The 23,347-nt window shown below is 41.7% G+C and overlaps 1 long non-coding RNA gene and 1 pseudogene across 4 annotated transcripts; one reads left to right on the plus strand and one right to left on the minus strand.

Annotated features, from left to right (window-relative positions):
• Positions 1 to 139: 139 nt before the first annotated feature.
• On the plus strand, positions 140 to 22,361 carry LOC148001278 (uncharacterized). 4 transcript variants are annotated; one of them, XR_015636963.1, is made up of 4 exons: positions 140 to 207; positions 14,119 to 14,200; positions 20,503 to 20,620; positions 22,121 to 22,361. It is a non-coding gene; the product is annotated as an uncharacterized LOC148001278 (long non-coding RNA). The 4 variants fall into 4 exon arrangements; XR_015636964.1 differs by having other exon boundaries at positions 140 to 233; positions 22,099 to 22,360; XR_015636962.1 differs by having other exon boundaries at positions 22,099 to 22,353.
• On the minus strand, positions 19,630 to 20,157 carry LOC148001279 (DNA polymerase epsilon subunit 3-like; annotated as a pseudogene).
• Positions 22,362 to 23,347: the final 986 nt, after the last annotated feature.

Consider the following 23,347-nt stretch of genomic DNA (forward strand, 5'->3'; position numbering starts at 1 on the left):
GCTCCGTGTCTCTCGCGGAACGTCACAGTGCGGAGCACCGGGGCGGGGGCGGGGGCGGGGACCGGAGCGAGGGCGAGAAGCGGGACGGAAGGAGGCGTGGTTTCAGTACGTCGAACCGCCCCGCGCAACCTTGACGTCCAGGGAACCTCCCTCCTTCCAGAGGACAATTGGTATTTAGGTTTCGCTGCTCTTCTTCCAACCTCTCGGGTGCGGAATCTTACCTGAAACGTTTGGTAGGCCTTGAATGGTTACTGTGAGATGCCATCAGATAGGGTGTTATGTTATTTTCACATATTTAATTTTTATTCATTTGATTACTAGTGTCTACTGTTTTTTAAATATTGTTCTAGGACTAGGGGTTAAGAATATCTTTATAGTCGGTTGGTAGTGGTAGTGTAATACCAGCACTGGAGAGGCAGAAGCAAGAGGATCTCTGTAAGTTCGAGGCCAGCCTGGTCTACAGAGTGAGTTCCAAAACATCCAAGGCTACACAAGAAGCCCTGCTTCAAAAACAAAAACAAAACAAACAAAAATGCGCTCTGCCTCCAAGGAAGTCTGAGTTTAGCTTCTCTTTAAAGCAGCCAAGGTTTGAGTAAACGAATTGAAAGTTGCACTAATGCCAGGAGTGGTGGTGCACTCCTTGAATCCCAGCACTCTGAAGGCAGAGGCAGGGGAATCTCTTAAGTTTTAGGCCAGCATGGTCTACAGAGTGAACAGTACCAGGATAGCCAGAGGTACAGAGAAACCCTAGCTCAAAAAAGGCAAGCAGATGTCATGAGTTCCAGGACAGCCAGGGCTATACAGATAAACCTCGACTCAGAAAAACAGAGCGAGAGAGGGTTGCTATAGTGATAAGACCTTTTTATTGAGAACAGCTAATATGAGACTGCAGTGGAGGTGAAGACTGATGGTAAAGATAAGAGAAGCTAACAATAGATAAGCGCTAATTGTCTTCAGACGGCATGTACAAGGGCTTTAAGATCTGAGGAGAGGCTGGAGAGCTAGATAGCTCAGACGTTAAGAATACTGGCTGCTCTTCCAGAGTTCAGTTCCCAGCAACCATAAGGTGGCTCCCAACTGTCTATAATGGGATCTGATGCCTTCTTCCAGTGTGTCATAAAATAAATAAATATACCTTTAAAAAAAAAAGAGAGAGAGAGATCTGAGGAGCATTCAGGAACAGATATCAATGAGAAAAGTATTGAGATGATGTTTGAGAAAAAAGACACAGCCCACTTGGCACATACCTTTAATCCCAGCTCTTAGGAAGCAGATGTCGACAGATCTCTAGGTTTTAGGTCTGCCTGGTCTACAAAGGACAGCCCCGGCTACACAGAGAAACCAAAACAACAACAAAAAGTAGTACAAGATCTTCAGGGACATAACTTGGAGTGAGCCTCCTAGATAGAAGGAAGTGAAAACACTGGACATTTCAAAGAACCATCTTCTAACATGCAAAAGCAAGTCTACACAAGTGGGAGGGAGTCCCACTCACAAAAATAACAGGCTCTAGTTCCTGATACTCATGCTAGCTAACCTTAACACTTTTCCCAGTCCCAACACAAGTGTGTGTGTGTGTGTGTGTGTGTGTGTGTGTGTGTGTGTGTGTGTGTGTGTGTGTTTACTGGGGATCTTCCATTTAAAAAAAAAAAAAAAAAAAAAGACCAGCACTTGCACTTGGAAGACAGAGGTAGTCAGATCTCTGTGAGAGCTACAGAGGCCAGCCTGGTCTACACTGAGCCAAGAACAGCCATGCCTTGGTTCACAGAGAAACCTGTCTCAAAAAACAAAACAAAACAGAGTCCTTCCTCAGATCAGAGTGTGTAGTCTCCTCTAAAGCTTGTCCCCTTCCACTCCCTCTCACTTAGCTTAGCCCTGGCCAGTCTCTCTGGTCCTCAACATACCTATCAAATAAGTGGATTCGTAGGGGAAAAGTTATAGTTGGATTACCCTAAGAAGATCATGTCTGTGTTTTAAGACAGTATCAATATTTAAAGGAAAAGCAAATGTATAATAGCTTAGGAGCCCCTGTCATAATAATAATAATCAGTGGGTCTAAACCTTCCTCATGCTGTGATCCTTTACTACAGTTCCTCATGGCGTGGTGACTCCCAACTGCAAAATTATTTTCATTGCTACTTCACGAAAACTGTGATTTTGCTACTGTTGTGAATCATAATGTAAATGTTTTGGGAGATAGAGTATGGCTGAAAGGGTCAAAACCCACAGGTTGAGAAGCATTGGCCAATACTAACTGACTCAAGTTAACGTGGAGCTCTGTTGCCAAGTCGTGAGCAGTTCTAAAGATAAAGTTACATTGGGTAAGAAATAAAAAATATGTAGTCCAAGCTGTTTATCAAAATTCTTTGGCTGACTCTGCAGAACTCCATGATCCTCATGCCTCTACTCACAAGTGCTGGTATCACTAGCATGCTGGGGTTTATAACTCTGATAGAGAGAAATAAGCACTTATTCTGTCTTTCTGATTCCAACTGTACCTTAAAGGTACCCAAAAAGTAACTGGTAAAGCAAATGTGCCACAGTCGAAGAGCCATACAAGTAAGACAGCACCATTTTACAATCGCTAATGAAATAAACATTAGGGCAACTAGCTATGTGGAAACCATTACAGGTACATAAATTAAATGAAGCTTGGGTGTGGTGGCACAGGCCTTTAATCCTAGCACTCAGGAGGCAGAGGCAGGAGGATCTCTGAGACCAGCCTGGTCTACATAGTGAGTTTCAAGGAGGCCAGGACTTCACATGGAAACCCTGTCTTAAATAAATAACAACAGTAGAAAGATAATCAGACGCTAGGTGCCTCCTGGTATAACAACATCTATTGGCGCTTTTGTCAATTTGACTAGATTCTGAATTATCTAGATTGGTGAGGCATACTTGTATTATCTTAAGAAATGGTATGGGCGGGGTTGGGATAGGCCCTGGGTTCAGTCCCCAGCTCCGAAAAAAAAAAAAAAAAAAAAAAAAGAAATGGTATGGGCTCAGGAACCCCCCCCCCCCAAGACCCAGTTCTCAGCACAAAGGAGATATTTACTTGCCCCAGAAGCACAGAGGGCAGGCAATAAGAGACAAAGGCATGAGACAGAGGATGAAGGAGGAGGGAAAGGGGACAAGGGAGATGGGGCAGGGGTATTTGTCCTGGAAGGCATATGGCATATAGGCAAATGGCAATTTACAAAGAGATAAGGAAAACCCTGTGTTAGGATGAGGTGTTTAATTTTAACTGGCCAAAGGAGACTTTTGATTGCTGGAATTCAATAATTTGATAGCTGGACTGTGGTAGTCCACTTTAGGAAGACATGACCAAATAAGGGAGTAGATCGTGTGGCTAGCTTTAGGAATGTAATCTAATGGTTTCTAACAAGGCAGAAGAAATGGGGCAGAAGGGCAAGGCCTGCCAGAGCCACATGCTCAAGTGGGATTGTGATCCCTCAGGTGTGTCTAAGGTGCTGTGTAACCATTTCCTCTGAGATTGAAACATTCCAACCTTCAGAGACAGAAACAATAAACAGAAAAAGTAAACAACTCAAACTAGCTTCAGGAAGTACCTGAGGTTTACAAGATTCATTAGCCCTGCCCCTCCCTATTAGAGAAGTCAATAAAAGGTGAGAGTCATTCTCAGACAAGTCAACCTGCAAAGAAGACTCTGAGACCAAAAAAGCTCCCTGGAAGAGATTTAGACTCACTGAGTCACTTAGAAGGAACGTTCCTTACCAGTCTTTTGAGCTGCCTACAGGCTGGGCATTGTGTTCCAGGTTCCCAGCTTTTATGAGCTGTCAGGCATGCTAGGGTGGGTTTGGGTGATGTAGCTGCCTCTGAGTCATTTTTGCTCCTATAAATAATCCCAATAAAACTCACTGGCTCACCAAGTTGGATTTTAGTAGTACTCTTACTTTCTTTGTGCTGGTATGTGTTCCTTATTTGGAAATAAATAGACATCTCCCCAAGAAAAGTTGTATCAAATACCATGAGGGTATTTCTTGAGACAATTAACTAAGAAGGAGAGAGATCCCTTCTATCTTAGTGGTTCCATCTCATGGGCTGAGGCTAGAATAGAATAAAGGGAGGACAAAGAAAATGGCTGTGGGTGCCTATATCACCCCTACTTCTGTTTCATGTTCCCTCTGGCATAGCCTGCTCTACTGTACCCTGTCTAGCACGGTGAACTGAACCTTTAGAAACCAAGAGCCACAAAGAGTTCCTCCGTATGCTTTGTGTTGTTAGGAATTTGTGGGGAGATTAAAAACTACGCTACCTATAATCTTGCAAAAAGTCCAACCTAGATCTCATAAAGACTACATAGATTGAGCCTAACACAACCCCAGTCCCCTTGAGTAATAGCTACCATGACTAGCTCTGAATGACACTCATGAATTTTCTCTGTGTCCTGTCGATAGATGTCCAAGGTTTTGAAATTTTGATATGTCATCTGAGAATGGATTGGTCTGCATTCATACCTACCCTGGGTTCCATGGGTTTATGATGCACCCCGGACACATCCACTAAATAAAGCTGTTAGAGTAACTGGCAGAATTTTAAACTATACACACACTGACTATAGATGTTTGGATTAGAGCAAAACTCCAGTCTAAGACTAGAGTAAAAGCAGAAGCACTGAGGACTGAGTGACCCAGTCTCCTGTGTTAAGGTGTATTTCAAGACCAGTGAATACCACTAACGATATGAGAATCAGATATGAGAAAAATGGAAACCATGGGTAGAAAAAGGTATATAGCTGTAGAATAAACTGCTTTTGATAAGAAAAGGCATGACAGTAATTAATGAAAGCTAATAGGCATAGTAGCATGCACCACTATTTAGTATTCAAGGGACAGATAGGCCCATCTCTCTGATTTCAAGACCAGCCTGGTCTATAGAGAGACCCTGTCTTCCTCCCCCCACCAAAAAAAAAGCTTATCATTGCAAGGATAGGTTAAGTTTTCCATTTTTCTTTCATTTTCCAGATTATATCCTTTCTCCCCATTTCCTCCCTCCAAATCACTCTTTTAAATATACCCTTCCCATCTGCACAATGTTACATACTTCCCAATTATATTTTCCTTTAGTGTGATTGATTTTAACAATTCAATGTTATTTGCATCAAAATTAAATCTACACACACACACACACATACACACACAGTCTTCTGCCAGAAATCAATGCCTACTCTGTAGTTCCTTGCTTTCTGCTCTCAGAGACTTTTCTTTTTTTTTCTTTTTTTTTTCCAATTTTTTTTATTAACTTGAGTATTTCTTATTTACATTTTGAATGTTATTCCCTTTCCCGGTTTCTGGGCACTCATCCCCCTAATCCCTCCCCCTCCCCTTCTTTATGGGTGTTCCCCTCCCCACCCTCCCCCCATTGCCGCCCTCCCCCCAACAATCTAGTTCACTGGGGGTTCAGTCTTAGCAGGACCCAGGGCTTCCCCTTCCACTGGTGCTCTTACTAGGATATTCATTGCTACCTACGAGGTCAGAGTCCAGGGTCAGTCCATGTATAGTCTTTCGGTAGTGGCTTAGTCCCTGAAGCTCTAGTTGCTTGGCATTGTTGTTCATAAGGGGTCTCAAGCCCCTTCAAGTTCTTCCAGTTCTTTCTCTGATTCCTTCAACGGGGATGCTATTCTCAGTTCAGTGGTTTCCTGCTGGTATTCGCCTCTGTGTTTGCTGTATTCTGGCTGTGTCTCTCAGGAGAGATCTACATCCTGCTCCTGTCGGTCTGCACTTCTTTGCTTCATCCATCTTGTCTAATTGGGTGGCTGTATATGTATGGGCCACATGTGGGGCAGGCTCTGAATGGGTGTTCCTTCAGTCTCTGTTTTAATCTTTAACTCTCTATTCCCTGCCAAGGGTACTCTTGTTCCCCCTTTTAAAGAAGGAGTGAAGCATTCACATTTTGATCATCCGTCTTGAGTTTCATTTGTTCTAGGCATCTAGGGTAATTCAAGCATTTGGGCTAATAGTCACTTATCAATGAGTGCATACCATGTGTGTTTTTCTGTGTTAGGTTACCTCACTCAGGATGATATTTTCCAGTTCCAACCATTTGTCTATGAATTTCATAAAGGCATTGTTTTTGATAGCTGAGTAATATTCCATTGTGTAGATGTACCACATTTTCTGTATCCATTCCTCTGTTGAAGGGCATCTGGGTTCTTTCCAGCTTCTGGCTAATATAAATAAGGCTGCTATGAACATAGTGGAGCACGTGTCTTTTTTACATGTTGGGGCATCTGGTGGGTATATGCCCAAGAGAGGTATAGCTGGATCCTCCGGTAGGACAATGTCCAATTTTCTAAGGAACCTCCAGACTGATTTCCAGAATGGTTTTTACCAGTCTGCAATCCCACCAACAATGGAGGAGTGTTCCTCTTTCTCCACATCCTCGCCAGCATCTGCTGTCACCTGAGTTTTTGATCTTAGCCATTCTCACTGGTGTGAGGTGAAATCTCAGGGTTGTTTTGATTTGCATTTCCCTTATGACTAAAGATGTTGAACATTTCTTTAGGTGTTTCTCAGCCATTCAGCATTCCTCAGCTGTGAATTCTTTGTTTAGTTCTGAACCCCATTTTTTAATAGGGTTATTTGTTTCCCTGCGGTCTAACTTCTTGAGTTCTTTGTATATTTTGGATATAAGGCCTCTATCTGTTGTAGGATTGGTAAAGATCTTTTCCCAATCTGTTGGTTGCCATTTTGTCCTAACCACAGTGTCCTTTGCCTTACAGAAGCTTTGCAGTTTTATGAGATCCCATTTGTCGATTCTTGATCTTAGAGCATAAGCCATTGGTGTTTTGTTCAGGAAATTTTTTCCAGTGCCCATGTGTTCGAGATGCTGCCCTAGTTTTTCTTCTATGAGTTTGAGTGTATCTGGTTTGATGTGGAGGTCCTTTATCCACTTGGACTTAAGCTTTGTACAGGGTGATAAGCATGGATCGATTTGCATTCTTCTACATGTTGACCTCCAGTTAAACCAGCACCATTTGCTGAAAATGCTATCTTTTTTCCATTGAATAGTTTTGGCTCCTTTGTCAAAAATCTGGGGCGCATAGGTGTGTGGGTTCATTTCTGGGTCTTCAATTCTGTTCCATTGGTCTATCTGTCTGTCTCTGTACCAATACCATGCAGTTTTTATCACTATTGCTCTGTAATATTGCTTGAGTTCGGGGAGAGTGATTCCCCCTGAAGTCCTTTTATTGTTGAGAATAGTTTTAGCTATCCTGGGTTTTTTGTTATTCCAGATGAATTTGCAAATTGTTCTGTCTAACTCTTTGAAGAATTGGATTGGTATTTTGATGGGGATTGCATTGAATCTGTAGATCGCTTTTGGTAAAATGGCCATTTTTACTATATTAATCCTGCCAATCCATGAGCATGGGAGATCTTTCCATCTTCTGAGGTCTTCTTCAATTTCTTTCTTCAGAGTCTTGAAGTTCTTATTGTACAGATCTTTTACTTGCTTTGTTAAAGTCACACCGAGGTACTTTATATTGTTTGGGTCTATTATGAAGGGTGTCGTTTCCCTAATTTCTTTCTCGGCTTGTTCCTCTTTTGTGTAGAGGAAGGCTACTGATTTATTTGAGTTAATTTTATACCCAGCCACTTTGCTGAAGTTGTTTATCAGATTTAGTAGTTCTCTGGTGGAACTTTTGGGATCACTTAAATATACTATCATATCATCTGCAAATAGTGATATTTTGACTTCTTATTTACAAATCTGAATCCCCTTGATTTCCTTTTGTTGTCTGATTGCTCTGGCTAGAACTTCAAGAACTATATTGAATAAGTAGGGAGAGAGTGGGCAGCCTTGTTTAGTTCCTGATTTTAGTGGGATTGCTTCAAGTTTCTCTCCATTTAGTTTAAATGTTAGCAACTGGTTTGCTGTATATGGCTTTTACTATGTTTAGGTATGAGCCTTGAATTCCTATTCTTTCCAGGACTTTTATCATGAAGGCGTGTTGAATTTTGTCAAATGCTTTCTCAGCATCTAATGAAATGATCATGTGGTTCTGTTCTTTCAGTTTGTTTACATAATGGATCACGTTGATGGTTTTCCGTATATTAAACCATCCCTGCATGCCTGGGATGAAGCCTACTTGATCATGGTGGATGATTGTTTTGATGTGCTCTTGAATTCGGTTTGCCAGAATTTTATTGAGTATTTTTGCGTCGATATTCATAAGGGAAATTGGTCTGAAGTTCTCTTTCTTTGTTGGGTCTTTGTGTGGTTTAGGTATAAGAGTAATGGTGGCTTCGTAGAAGGAATTCGGTAGTGCTCCATCTGTTTCAATTTTGTGGAATACTTTGGATAATATTGGTACGAGGTCTTCTATGAAGGTCTGATAGAATTCTGCACTAAACCCATCTGGACCTGGGCTCTTTTTGGTTGGGAGACCTTTAATGACTGCTTCTATTTCCTTAGGAGTTATGGGGTTGTTTAACTGGTTTATCTGTTCCTGATTTAACTTCGGTACCTGGTATCTGTCTAGGAAATTGTCCATTTCCTGCAGATTTTCAAGTTTTGTTGAATATAGGCTTTTATAGTAAGATCTGATGATTTTTTGAATTTCCTCTGAATCTGTAGTTATGTCTCCCTTTTCATTTCTGATTTTGTTAATTTGGAAACACTCTCTGTGTCCTCTCGTTAGTCTAGCTAAGGGTTTATCTATCTTGTTGATTTTCTCAAAGAACCAACTTTTGGTTCTGTTGATTCTTTCTATGGTCCTTTTTGTTTCTACTTGGCTGAATTCAGCTCTGAGTTTGATTATTTCCTGTCTTCTACTCCTCCTGGGTGTATTTGCTTCTTTTTGCTCTAGAGCTTTTAGGTGTGCTGTCAAGCTGGTGACATATGCTCTCTCCTGTTTCTTTTTGCAGGCACTCAGAGCTATGAGTTTTCCTCTTAGCACAGCTTTCATTGCGTCTCATAAGTTTGGGTATGTTGTACCTTTATTTTCATTAAATTCTAAAAAGTCTTTAATTTCTTTCTTTATTTCTTCCTTGACCAGGTTATCGTTGAGTAGAGCATTGTTCAACTTCCACGTATATATGGGAGTTCTTCCCTTATTGTTATTGAAGTCCAGCTTTAGGCCGTGGTGGTCTGATAGCACGCATGGGATTATTTCTATCTTTCTGTACCTGTTGAGGCCCGTTTTTTGACCAATTATATGGTCAGTTTTGGAGAAAGTACCATGAGGAGCTGAGAAGAATGAATATCCTTTTGCTTTAGCATAGAATGTTCTATAAATATCTGTTAAGTCCATTTGGTTCATGACTTCTCTTAGTCTGTCTACGTCTCTATTTAATTTCTGTTTCCATAATCTGTCCATTGATGAGAGTGGGGTGTTGAAATCTCCTACTATTATTGTGTGAGGTGCAATGTGTGTTTTGAGCTTTAGTAAGGTTTCTTTTACGTATGTAGGTGCCCATGTATTTGGGGCATAAATATTTAGGATTGAGAGTTCATCTTGGTGGATTTTTCCTTTGATGAATATGAAGTGTCCTTCCTTATCTTTTTTGATGACTTTTAGTTGAAAATTGATTTTATTTGATATTAGAATGGCTACTCCAGCTTGCTTCTTCAGACCATTTGCTTGGAAAGTTGATTTCCAGCCTTTCACTCTGAGGTAGTGTCTGTCTTTGTCTCTGAGGTGTGTTTCCTGTAGGCAGCAGAATGCAGGGTCCTCATTGCATATCCAGTTTGTTAATCTATGTCTTTTTATTGGGGAGTTGAGACCATTGATGTTGAGAGATATTAAGGAATAGTGATTATTGCTTCCTGTTATATTCATATTTGGATGTGAGGTTATGTTTGTGTGCTTTTCTTCTCTTTGTTTTGTTGCCAAGACGATTAGTTTCTTGCTTTTTCTAGGGTGTATCTTGCCTCCTTATGTTGGGCTTTACCATTTATTGTCCTTTGTAGTGCTGGATTTGTAGAAAGATATTGTGTAAATTTGGTTTTGTCATGGAATATCTTGGTTTCTCCATCTATGTTAATTGAGAGTTTTGCAGGATACAGTAACCTGGGCTGGCATTTGTGTTCTTTTAGGGTCTGTATGACATCTGTCCAGGATCTTCTGGCTTTCATAGTCTCTGGCAAAAAGTCTGGTGTGATTCTGATACATCTGCCTTTATATGTTACTTGACCTTTTTCCCTTACTGCTTTTAATATTCTTTCTTTATTTTGTGCATTTGGTGTTTTGACTATTATGTGTCGGGAGGTGTTTCTTTTCTGGTCCAATCTATTTGGAGTTCTGTAGGCTTCTTGTATGTCTATGGGTATCTCTTTTTTTAGGTTAGGGAAGTTTTCTTCTATGATTTTGTTGAAGATATTTACTGGTCCTTTGAGCTGGGAGTCTTCACTCTCTTCTATACCTATTATCCTTAGGTTTGATCTTCTCATTGAGTCCTGGATTTCCTGTATGTTTTGGACCAGTAGCTTTTTCTGCTTTACATTATCTTTGACAGTTGAGTCAATGATTTCTATGGAATCTTCTGCTCCTGAGATTCTCTCTTCCATCTCTTGTATTCTGTTGGTGAAGCTCATATCTACAGCTCCTTGTCTCTTCTTTTGATTTTCTATATCCAGGGTTGTTTCCATGTGTTCTTTCTTGATTGCTTCTATTTCCATTTTTAATTCCTTCAATTGTTTGATTGTGTTTTCCTGGAATTCTTTCAGGGATTTTTGTGATTCCTCTCTATAGGCTTCTACTTGTTTATTTATGTTTTCCTGGAATTCTTTCAGGGATTTTTGTGATTCCTCTCTGTAGGCTTCTACTTGTTTATTTATGTTTTCCTGTGTTTCTCTAAGGGAGTTCTTCATGTCTTTCTTGAAGTCCTCCAGCATCATGATCAAATAAGATTTTGAAACAAGATCTTGCTTTTCTGGTGTGTTTGGATATTCCGTGTTTGCTTTGGTGGGAGAAGTGGTCTCCAATGATGCCATGTAGTCTTGGTTTCTGTTGCTTGGGTTCCTGTGCTTGCTTCTCGCCATCAGATTATCTCTAGTGTTACTTTGTTCTGCTATTTCTGACAGTGGCTAGACTGTCCTATAAGCCTGTGTGTCAGGAGTGCTATAGACATGTTTTCCTGTTTTCTTTCAGCTAGTTATGGGGACAGAGTGTTCTGCTTTCAGGTGTGTAGTTTTTCCTATCTACAGGACTTCAGCTGTTCCTGTGGGCCTGTGTCTTGAGTTCACCAGGCAGGTCGCTTGCAGCAGAAAAGTTGGTCTTACCTGCGGTCCCGAGGCCCAAGTTTGCTCGTGGTGTGTTCCTTATGAGCTCTCCGTGGCGGCAGCAACCAGGAAGATCTGTGCTGGCCTTTCCCAGAGCTTCCGTGCACCAGGGTTCCAAGATAGTGTTTTCCTCTGGAGTCAGAGATGTGGGCAGAGTGTAGACTCTTCTGGTTTCCCAGGCGTGTCTGCCTCTCTGAAGGTTTAGCTCTCCCTCCCATGGGATTTGGGTGCAGAGAACTGTTTATCCGGTCGGTCTCTTCAGGTTCAGGCGGTGTCTCAGATGCAGCGGATTTCCTGCTCCTGTGCCCTAATCCAAGGGAACCCAGAGGCCGTAAACAGTTTCCTCTTGGGCCAGGGATGTGGGCAGGGGTGGGCAGTATTGGTGGTCTCTTCCGCTCTGCAGCCTCAGGAGTGCCCACCTGTCTCGGTGGTGAGCTCTCTCTCCCACGGGGTTTGGGAGCAGTGAGCTGGAGGCAGGGAGCGAGAGATTGGGACTCCCCTAAAAACCCGAGACTTTTCTTCTGTAGGTATTTACATATTTGACTATTTAGACAGATACCCATCTCTCCAAATGTGTGGTCATCTCTGGTGAGGAATAATTATAATGGCTAATCTTTATTGCCAAATTGATTAAACGGAGAAAAGCCTAAGTTACTAAAGTATATCTGGGTGCATTTGTGAAGTCATTTCTAGAAAGGATTAACTTAAGAGAGAAGGCCTATCCTGAACGTAGGCAATACCACCTTATAGGCTAGCACTTGAACAGACTGAATGGGAAATGGAAAAGGTTAGCTACTGAAGTGCTCCTTCACTATGACTGGCCTAGCTTAGGGGAAGTTTCTCCAGTGTTGTGGCATTATCCTCAAGGTCCCCAGCTTGAAATCAGACAGAAACAATTTCAGAGTATAGTGTCACCCACCTTGAATCCCAGCACTTAAGCAGCTAAAGCAGGGGAATCTCAGTCAATTCAAGGTCACTATGGTCTACCTACTGAGTTGCAGGACAACCAGGCTATATGGTGAGACCCTATCTCATATGGAGGTCATGAGTGGCCGAGTTTATAATTCAAGAACCTTTGAAACTCCAACTTGTAAAAGTATCTTTTTTTTATTTGGAAAAGTATCTTTTATTCTCCTGTAGTAATTGTTCTCTCTGAGGCTTACTGCACTGTCTGTTAATTTAAGCCTAGTCCTGGAAGCTTCTAGCCTCTTTATAATCTAATATAAGCCTAGAATGTTTTCAGACTCTTGAGACTTGCTGCTGAAGAAACCCACCCCCTCATGGTTTTTTCTAATCTCTGGCTGAGTGATTGAACTTCCCTGTCCTGACTCAAACTCCTCACTGAAGGACCCTAGTTCTTACAGAAGCATAAGAGCTATTAGCAGGCTTGGCTCGGTAGAAAGTAGGTAGGTTATGAGGACTCTAAGGGCTTTCCCCAGCTTTACACCCACCGCCTCAGGTCAAGATTAGGCCAGCACCAGCTTCCGACTTCCGGTCAAGGCCATGCCAAGTTCCATTCTCCACCCACAGTTCTTGGGAGGAGCAGACACATTCATGAAAATCCACAGAATGTACTGACAGTCACCTGACCCTCTGTCCCAGATAGAGCTCAAAAGCATGTCATATAAGTTTAAACTGTAAACTGGCTGATGTAACCTGTACCCCTAAAAGTATAAAAACTTCTTGTTACAGCCATTCAAGGTTGCCTTCCAGTCACTCCCCACGAGGGGCTGATTGAAGGTCAACCCCAATGCGTGCCAGGGAAAGAAATGCATGTATTAAAGCATGCAGATTTTCCTGAGGCCTGTCTACATTCTATCTCTCTTAAAAATCTTAGAATTGGGAAACTTTCCACCCCTCCCCCAGCTTTTGCTTACATCGATAGCTTTCCCTTTTTTTATTTAGTCTATCCTTGACCCTTAGCCTAAAAGGTGGCATTGCCAACATTCAACCTAACCTTGTTATAGTAAATTCCTGTTGTGTTGCAAATAAAATTAGGTTGTTTATTTTTGTTGTTGTCCTTTACAAACCAAGAGAGAAACATGAAACAAAAACCGAAATACCAAAAGCAGTATAACAGGGGTATAATACAAAGTAAGAACTGCCCAGGTTCTCTTCAGTTACAAACGTAAAGAACGCTGCCCTGTTGGTAGATAATGAGCAGTAGAATAAACATTCGAACATTTTTTCTAACAAAACCACAATCTAAATAGAGCTTCTCTTTTCCTTACATCCTACTGCGATGCGTTTTTAGATTTAACTGCCCCCTCATTGTTATAAACAAGAAAAGAACATGAGAATCATTTCTACTTCATAGAGTCATTGTGCAAATTTAGCTTATATATAATATATATAATATATACATCATCTAACTTATATAAATTATTAGCTTATTTATATCATATATGTTTAACTTATATATATAATATATAGTATATACATATATATCATCTAGAAAGGAATAGTAGTAAATGGAAATGGTGGCTGTGACAACAGTGATTACACTTACGTGTGTTTGTAGTATTATTACATTCTCCACATTTTTAGAAACAAGGGAAGTGTGGTGGTTTGAATGATGATTTCCATAAGCTGATATCTTTGAATAAGTGATCCCTTGGCATTTGGGAAAGAATAGAAGGCTTGACCTAGTTAGAGGATGTATCACTGCGGGTGGGCTTTGAGTTTCAAAACCCATGCCATTTCCAGTGTGTCTCTCTCTGCATCCTGTCTGTACCTAGAAAATGTTAGCTCTCAGCTCTTCCTACAACCGGGACTTTGCTATAACCATCATCTATCTATTCTAACCCTCTGAAACTGTAAGCCCAATTAAATTATATTTTTATAAGTCACCTTGATCTTTGTGTTTTATTACAGCAATAGAAGAGTAACCTAAGAAAGGAACTATAAAAAGTATTCACTACAGTAAATGGAAGATGATAGATGATGTCCTCAAAAGGTATTCTGTTATCTCCTTTGAGTCAACAATTACTGTAGTGGTTTGAATAGGAATAGTCCCATTAGACCCATGTGTTTGAATGCTTGCCCCAAAGGAGGGGTAATATTAGGAGGTTTGACCTTGTTGGGGGCAGGCTTTGAGGTCTCCAGTGCTCAAGCACTGCCCAACATAGAACACAGGCTCTTCCTGATGCCTTGAGATCAAGATGTAGAACTCTCAGCTCCTTCTCCAGCACCTGTCTGCCTACAGGCTGCCCATGCTTCCTTTCATGATGATAATGGACTAAACCTCTGAAACTGTAAGCCAGCCCCAACTAAATGTTTGTCTTTATAAGAGTTGCCTTGGTCATTGGTGTCTCTTCACAGCAATAAAACCTTAACAAAGAAAATAACTGTGTGAGCAATAATCATTATCTATTAAATTCCTGAATAGTAGGTACTATTGTTATTTCTCTTCTGAAAATTTCTTTGCCAATTTTATATGTTCAGAGAACAGAAATAAAATTTTCACTTGAGGGCTGGAGAGATAGCTCAGTGGTTATTAAGAGCACTGACTGCTCTTCCAGAGGTCATGAGTTCAAATCCCAGCAACCACATGGTGGCTCATAGCCATCTGTAATGAGATCTGATGCCCTCTTCTAGTGTGACTGAAGACAGTGACAATCTACTCGTCATATATAAAATGAATAAATAAAATCTTTAAAAAATTTTTTTCACTTGGTAGACATCAAAGGGTGTCCTAATAATTGACTACTACCGGATAGAAGGGAGCGCAGGGGATGTAGTTCCTGGAGCAGAGCACATGCATGAGGTCCTCTATTCAATCCCCAGTGCCACTCCACTACCCCACACCAAAGTAGAGAAAGAAGAAAGAAAATCCAGGATTACAGAAGAGTTCAGCTTTAATAATTTCTTCAGTAGTTATGTAGATTGGAGGCTTTATACTTAAGGGCCAAAATTTACAAACATACATAATGTTTGTTTTGTTTTTCGAGATAGGGTTTGTCATAAAATTAGCCACCCCAGTCATCCAGGGACTATGTAGTTCAGGTCAGCCTATGTTCAAGATCTGCATAGAAAGAGATGAAGAAGGGGAGTAAGGAAGAAGAGGAGGAGGAAGAGGAGGAGGAGTGGGAGGAAGAGGAGGGAGGAGAGGGGAAGTTCACCTTTAAAGATGAGGTTATAACCAGGAAGATGCACAATCCTTTAATGTCAGCACTCCAGAGGCAGAGGCAGTCAGACTCTGTGAGTTAGAAGCCAGCTTGGTGGTCTACAAAGTGTGGTCTACACGAAAAAACAAACAAACAAACAAAAAAACCCTGTATCAGGGGGAAAATATATGATATATATATATGTATATATGTATATGTATACACACACATATATGCATGTGTGCATACATACATGCATACATATGCAAAGAAACTCAGTCTTGAACTCAGAAACTTGTATCTTAAATCCTATCTTTATACTAATCTGCCAGATACTTTATGGGTTAGGGGTATGAAGTGACTCCTAGGAGAAGAATGCATACCATCGAAGGTAAGTGTCTTAGTGTTTCTCTTGCTGGGAAGAACACCATGAGCAAAAAGCAAATCTAGGAGGAAAGGATTTATTCAGCTTACACTTCCACATTCATCATTAATGGAAGTCACAAGAGGAACTCAAACAAGATGGGATCCTGAAGGCAGGAGCTGATGTAGAGCCCATGGAGGAATGATGCTTACTGACTTGCTTCCCATGGCTTGCTCAGCCTGCTTTCTTATAAAACCCAGGACTATCAGCCCAGGAACGGCACCACCCACCATGGGCAAGATCTTCCAACTATTAATCAGTTAACTGAGAAAATGTCTTACAGCTACATCTCATAGAGGTAGATGTATTTCCTTAACTTAGACTCCTTCCTCTCTGATGACTCTAGTTTGTGTCAAGTTGACACAAAACCAGCCATTACAACTGACTCCTTATCAACTTGACACACAAACACATCACTTTTAAGCCTCAGCCCTTCCTTTCTTATTCATCCCTGAGATCTCACATTAAAAACATAAATAACTTTAAAAGTCTGACAGTCTTTACACATTCAAACACATTAAATTGTCAGTCCTTTTAAAATAGCCAATCTCTTAAAATACAAAGTCTTTTAAAATGCAAAGACTCTCAACTGTGGACTGCAGTAAAATACCTTCTTAGTTCAGGAGGGAGAAATCAGGGCATGGTCACATTCTAAAGCAAAATCATAATCCAGCCGTCCAATGTCTGAGATCCACTTATGGTCTTCTGGACTCCACCAAAGGGTCTAACCGATTCTCCATATTTGCACTTTGCAGCACACACAGCTTGTCTTCTAGGTTCCAGGTCACTCCACTGCAGCTGCTATTCTTAATGGTCAGCCTATGGTACCAGCATCTCCAAAATTACTGGGATCCTTTGCTGTACTTTCACCAATAGCTAGTTCCTTGTAGATCTTCTCCACGTTGCCAAACCTCAACTTCTATGCATGACCCTTCCACCCTGGGCCTTCAACTGCCACTAAAGCTGCACCTTCACCAAGAATAGCCTCTCCTGGCTTCTCACAGGGCCAAGCCACAGCTGCTCTCCATGGCTCCTTCATGCCTTCAAAATCAATACCACCCAGGTGATTCTTACACATTACCAAGTCTGATTGCCAGCAGGAGGTACAACCATGGCTGCTTCTGGAACACAGCTTCTTTGTGCTCTCAGGAAACATTTCTCAGAAAATTTCACCCCAGTGGTGCTGGTCTCCTCTCAAGTAACACAAATTGCATAGCTTCAGCTAAACAGCAACAATTGTCCCAGTAACCCAAGAAGTTTCACCTCACTGGTGCTGGTCTCTTGTTAGTCCTGGCTGACCCTTCAGCTCCAGCTGACCAGAATAACAGAATCTTAATTCAAAATGGCACTGATAGTCTTTAACTTTTCCCTTTGAAACGTCCCAAGCGAGGCCTCCATCTTCTGCACTGCTCTCAATGATCTTGTCTTCCAAGCTCCTACAGAGCATCTCACTGAGGTCTCAGCTTTCAATGGCTTTTCTAACCCAAAGTTCCAAAGTCTTTCCACAGTCCTCCCCAAAACACAAGTCAGGTTTGTCACAGCAACAACACACTGTGCTAGTACCGACTTCTGTCTTAGAGGTTCTATTGCTGTGAAGAGTCACTGTGACCTCATGACTCTCACATAGGAAAACATTTAATTGGGGTCAAAAAAAATAGAACCCATGAAAGGGTGGGAGAAGAAAGAACACCCAGACCATGCTTCTGGAAGCCTGATTCATCTTAAGCTAAGCTAAATAGAAGAGACGAACACTTATGCCTTTAGGCTAAATAGAAGAGACGAACACTTACGCCTTTAAGGAGACGCTGTAGGCTTCCCTCTCAGAATCTCCCTTCTCTGTCCTGTGTGCAGCTGCTTATGGAGGGGCATCCAAGAAGCTTTTTCTAATTACTCAGAAAAGCACTTTTTCCTTTTATTTATTTTTTCTTTTCTTTTCCCAGCATGATTTCCCTAACAGTTTGGGCATCACTCTTTCTCTAAAGCACCTAGTCCACCATTTGGTTGCCTACCCACCCTGTGGTATCCTCCCTGTGGACTCCATGTTAAAAGGCATGACTTTTTTTCTTCCACACAGTCATTTTCCTTCCCCAGGCATCAGTTAAGCTTTACAGTCTGCCCACCCTCCGGTTTTCCTTTTAAACTTTATTAAAGTTATCCTCCAGCTTTCTTCCAGTTGGGTTTTAAATTCTTTTATTAATGAAACCAAGAACCCCAAGAGGGCACTCCAATTTCACTTGTAACATGCTAACATGAGGTGCCCCAAGTGTGACTCCCCAGATCTTCTCTAACAATCCTTTCTCAGAATGAATGACCTTACCTTTCAAAGAAAACGATGTTCTTTATTTTTATGAAGCATTAAAATCTTCGCAAGGGTCTCTAGCCTCTTTCAACAAAGTCTCCACTATATTCTCAATGAGTTAACAGTGTCCAAATACTACATTACCTGTCAACCTCAAGCGCTCAACTAAACAAAGTGCTTGGGGCACTAAATTAGGGGAAAGGAAAAACCAACAGATATTTCTGAAGCCACAGCATGGTGGCTGTGTGGTCAGAGTCTTGAAGACAATTATGTTTGTGCTCAGGTTCAGTGGTGTTTTCAAAATTCTTTTGAAAAGCCGAGAGATTAGTACTAAGGAATCTGAGGAACTTGCACTTTGGGATCTTACATAGGTTATGGAAAGTTCCTAAACTGGACGGCAAAGGGAAGAGAACGAAAGTGGGGCCTAGAGGCAGAGGCAAGGGAGAGGTGGAAAGCCATGCATAGAGGAAATAAAGGTTGGCATTTGTTGTGCTCAGGGGATGAAAAGCAGCTGCTGCAAATCTGGGAATTGGACGACAGGAAGAGAAAGCTGGGGATGTCATATCCTCCAGGAGGTGGCAGTAAATCCTACTGAGCTGCCTCCAAGGTTAAAGCACCTGTAGGACACAGGAGTGCCTCTGCCCTTCTTTGTCATTTCCTGAAGCACAACCGTTCTGACCATTAATACCTATTGTCAAATACTGTACGGTCAAACAAGGTGACCATGATCGAAGCCCCCTGAGCCTTTAGAGTCTCTGACCTGGAGCACAGCAGGCACCAGTGAATAATTACTTTTCAGGAGGGTCAGTTTGGAAATGGGATCAAAAGCTAGCTAGCCAGATACATTAAGTAAGCAAGAAATATCAAACTATGTAGTAATTCAGAATCCCCTTTACTAAATGAAAGACAACATAAACCCCATTTGTCCCCATTTAAGGACCCCATTTTTCTCCATTTGAGGACCAGACCTGATTTAAAAAAAGACCATAAGACACCAGCTTCAGGAATAGACAATAAAATCCAAAACAAAATCATAAACACCCTTCCCAAAAGAACAGCCTGGGGATAACACAAAAAAAATGGGGAAATATCTTATCTCAGAATGGGCCATCTGAGCTGGGCAGCCCTATTTCATTACATGATTGAATGACATAGAAGTGCAGACCACTGATCACCTGTTAGCACCCACCAGTGAAATTTTAGATCATGTAATCCTTCTAGAAAGTTTCCCTAGTTCCCTATAAGAAGGCCTTTGTGCCTTTATCTGGGGTCACCCATTTCAAAGGATAGCTGACCCCCAACATGCAGGTTGTGTCTGCAGAATTAATGCTTTGTTTTTGCATACTATGAGTCTGGGGGTCTTCCTTCAATGATTTTCAGACCATTACATAAGGAATCATAACCTTCAGATGAAGCGAAGCAGAATTTTCTTACTTAGAAGCTCTGAGTTTGGGAAGGGATGGTTTTGATCATTCTAGTCAGGTTTTATTTTGTTCTCAGGCACCTGTGCTACATGTGAGGGTGGTCGCTTCCATGATGCCACACTGCCTTTCTCGTCAGTTGTCTACGTTCTCCTTCTCCTCCTCCAGTCTTCTTCATCTTCATGGTCCTCCTTCCTGCTCTTCTCTTTCTCCTCTGAACCTGTTTTTGTCCTTTTGCTCCTTTTTGCCTTTCTGCTCCCGCCTGCGTGCCTGCAGGTTGAGCTGACCCTTTCACAGAAATCACACAGCAGTTATCCTGCACGTCAAATCCTGGCATTCCGATTCGTGACAGCAAAATTATGTTTATAAAGTAGCAATGAAAGTAATTTTATGGTTGGGTCACCACAGCAGGAAAACTGTATAAAAGGGTCGAAGCATTAGGAAGGTTGAGAAAGACTGTTAGAAATTCTTTCAGAATCTTCCATTGGAATTCCATCTCTTCTATGGCCAACAGCACATCACTGGCATTCAGAGTCTTCCCTTCCATACAGAATGAAGACAAAGGGAGATATTACTCTGGACCTCCTTTGAGATGTTGACACCGCCTGGAAGTGCCTCCTCCATGATCCTGGGCAGATTCAGGTCCTCCCACCTCTCTGCCATTGCTTCTTCCAAGGCCCAGATCCCCTTTGCTCCAGGCCTCCTCTCCTGATAGCTCTGACCTCACTTTTCTTTAATTTTCATTGCATCCTCTATTTTACAAAGGTGTCCACAGATAACAAGCAGTGATTCTTCAGCCTTGTGTAATAGACAGAGGAGGAGGGAAAGAAGAAGGAAGACAGAAGAAGAAAGAAACCACAACAAAATGAAACAAGAGATTCTACCTATCGAGCCACTCAAGACTGTTGCCTTTTGTAGTCAGTTCTGAGTTCCAGGAGGTCACTCAATTAATTGTTCCAAGAGGTTTAAAAAAACTAACCCACCTTCCCATTTCCCTTCCCAAAATAGGTGGAACCATGAAGGATCTAAAAGACTTGAGCTACTTTTGTTTGACTTTGAAGGTGAATGAAGAAAAGAATTGAAAACTAAAGGACATTACTGCTCTTCCTGTAAGAGAGAGAAGAAGGTTGGTTCTTAGATCAACATATCTATTCGTAGATAAAGGGACAGCATAGTCAGAGGCAGGGATGCCTGGCAGAGCCGAGAGTGGATATGACCTTGAGCCCTGTGAGGGAAAGGGACAGCCAGACCAAGAAACTAAGAGAGTAAAAGGTAGCAGAAAAAGACAGGTAACCAAAATGTCCAGATTATATAGAGAAGGGCAGCCAAGCCCCCTGGGTTGGAGAAGTTCAGAGTAAGGGGTGAGGTATGAAAGCCAGGAGGATATTGTAACAGGTAGGGATCACTGAGGGATGCTGGGAGAATGTGACAGCCAGGTCCACTTCGATGTTAAACAGAGACCTTAACCATTTGTCCCAGGTCTGAGACCTAATAGAAAGCACACAAAGCAACTGCTTTTGAGGAAAATTGGAGAATTATAAACACAGAATCATGGTGAAGCTGAGGTGGGAAATTTTCTTTAAGGAGGTTGAGCTATGGTTTTTGCATTAAAAAGAAAAACAGGTGAGAATGTTTACAGCATGGATAGCATTTAATACGTTATAAATCAGTAAATTAATAAGTGAGTCAGTTAGAACTTGAAGTGCTAGCCAGTCGGTGGTGGTGGTGGTGGTGGTGGCACATGCCTTTGATCCCAGAGTTCTGGAGGCAGGAGCAGCTGGATCTCTGAGTTCAAGGCCAGTTAGTTCTATTGAGAGTTCCAGGACAGCCAGGGATACACAGAGAAACCCTGTTTCAAAGTGAAAAAGCTTAGGAATGTACTCTATATTGCTGATTAGTCTACAGTGTAACTTTTGAGCTTATGACACAGTGTATAATACTGGAAGTCTATCTACTCTATGGTACAGTGGCAGACTGCTCCTTGAACGGAAACAAAGATCCGGGTTACTGGATGTCAGACACACTATTTGGAATTGTTGGAGCAGCAGTTGTGTAACCTTCTAGAAAGAACCTCTGTGCCCCAGAATCCACAGTGGGCGGTCCCAGAAACAGCACAAACAGCAGCAGGTGAAATGACAAACTAGAGGCCTGAGTGCATTGATCTACATAATGAAGCAACTGGAACTCAGCTTCCCAGTGACCTGGGACAGGAGGAGTTTTTGATTTTCTACTCCCCTCAGCTCTTCAAGGCCAGCCAAAAAAAAATGGGTGGTAAATCTGACACTGGGGTTCCTTCCTGTAATCCCAACTCTGAGCAGACCCAGCTTGCAGAATTACTGGAAATTCAGGGCCAGTTTGGGTTACAAAATCAGACTCAGTCTCAAATCAATCGATCCTTCTTAAAATCTGATAAAATGTGGATTATGTGAAAAACAGAGCAACATAGTGTGTCATTTAGCCATTGTTTGAATTTTAAAGTTTCAGTGTTTTACACATTTTCTGTCGTAACACGATAGATTCTCTTTCAAGTTATTACATAACGATTGCAAGATTTTCCTCTGGAAATTACCTCTAAGTTTGCCCTCCATCCAATTCTCCTGTCAGTCATGCTTAATACCATCGTTAGGATTTTCAGAAGGGAGAAGGCATCGTTAAGAACTTTGAGAGGCTTGCAAGATGGCTCAGCTGTGAAGATACTGCCACCAACCTGACCCTAGGATGGATCCCCAGAACTCACTGGTGGAAGGAGAGGTCAAGTTTCTTTCTGACCTTCACATGAGTGGTAGTACACAGCCACCCCTCCCTACTAATAAGTATATACATATACATGTGCATACCTATATGAAATTAAAACAAATTTTGAGTTTCTTTTGCTAGTGAGTTGACCATTTTAATTCTTACGATGATCTATGATTAATCTTGAACCTGCCTATTTCTCTCTCTCCCACCTCCCTTTCTCCCTTCCTCCCTCCTTCCTCCCCTGCCTCTGTTGGTTGGTCCCTCCCTCTTTCTCTCCCCCTCTCCTCATGGTCTAAGTAGCACTGGCTGTCGTGGAACTTAATATATAGGGCAAACTGGTCTTGAACTCACAGAGATCTACCTGCCTCTACCTCCAGAGTGTGCTTAAAGCCCACCACTAAGCCCAGTTCATGATTTACTAAGCTAAGAGCTTTGTTTGTTTCTGTGTTTGAGACAAATGTGGCTCTGGCTACCTTCTAGCTTGTAGGACATGTCCCAAGGGAAGGAAGCCTGGGCTTTCTCTCCACTCGCAAACTCTCTACCAGCTGAGCCACATCTTCCACCTCTGCCTATTTCTCTAGTATTTCTTAGCAATTTGTTTATAGATTTTCTCATATTGTAGAAAACACCGTCTTTAATTCATTCATGTGTATCATCATTAGTGAAGCAGGACAGCTCTAAGATCTAAAGACCACTTCATGGTAACACCAAATTCACAGTGAGTGTTTCCTATGAGGTTTTTCAAGCGAGTACAAAGGAAACTTTCTTCCCTGAAATGTTCCTCAAATTCGACTTACATATGGGAAGCTTTAACCTAAAAGCAAGATTATGTGCTTGCTTATGATACAACAGTTAAGTGAAGGTGCAAACGACCCTGTAGCAGGATAGTTTTATGACATTTAGGGATCTTCTAAGCGTGGACCCACGTTATGTATAGATCACAGCAAGAACAGCAGAAGAGGGACATTGTTTCTGGTCGGTTCTCTCACTCTGGAACTACATCCGGTCTATCTAGAGCTGCCTGTGATAATGGCCAGCATAGTAACTGCCCTTCCCCAATGAAGTAAGGCCACTTGTGGCTCCATGGAAACCCCAGGCTATCAGGAAGGCTCTT

The sequence above is a fragment of the Rattus norvegicus genome, chromosome 14 (assembly GCF_021556685.1).
Source record: "Rattus norvegicus strain SHRSP/BbbUtx chromosome 14, alternate assembly SHRSP_T2T, whole genome shotgun sequence".
NCBI lineage: Eukaryota > Metazoa > Chordata > Mammalia > Rodentia > Muridae > Rattus > Rattus norvegicus.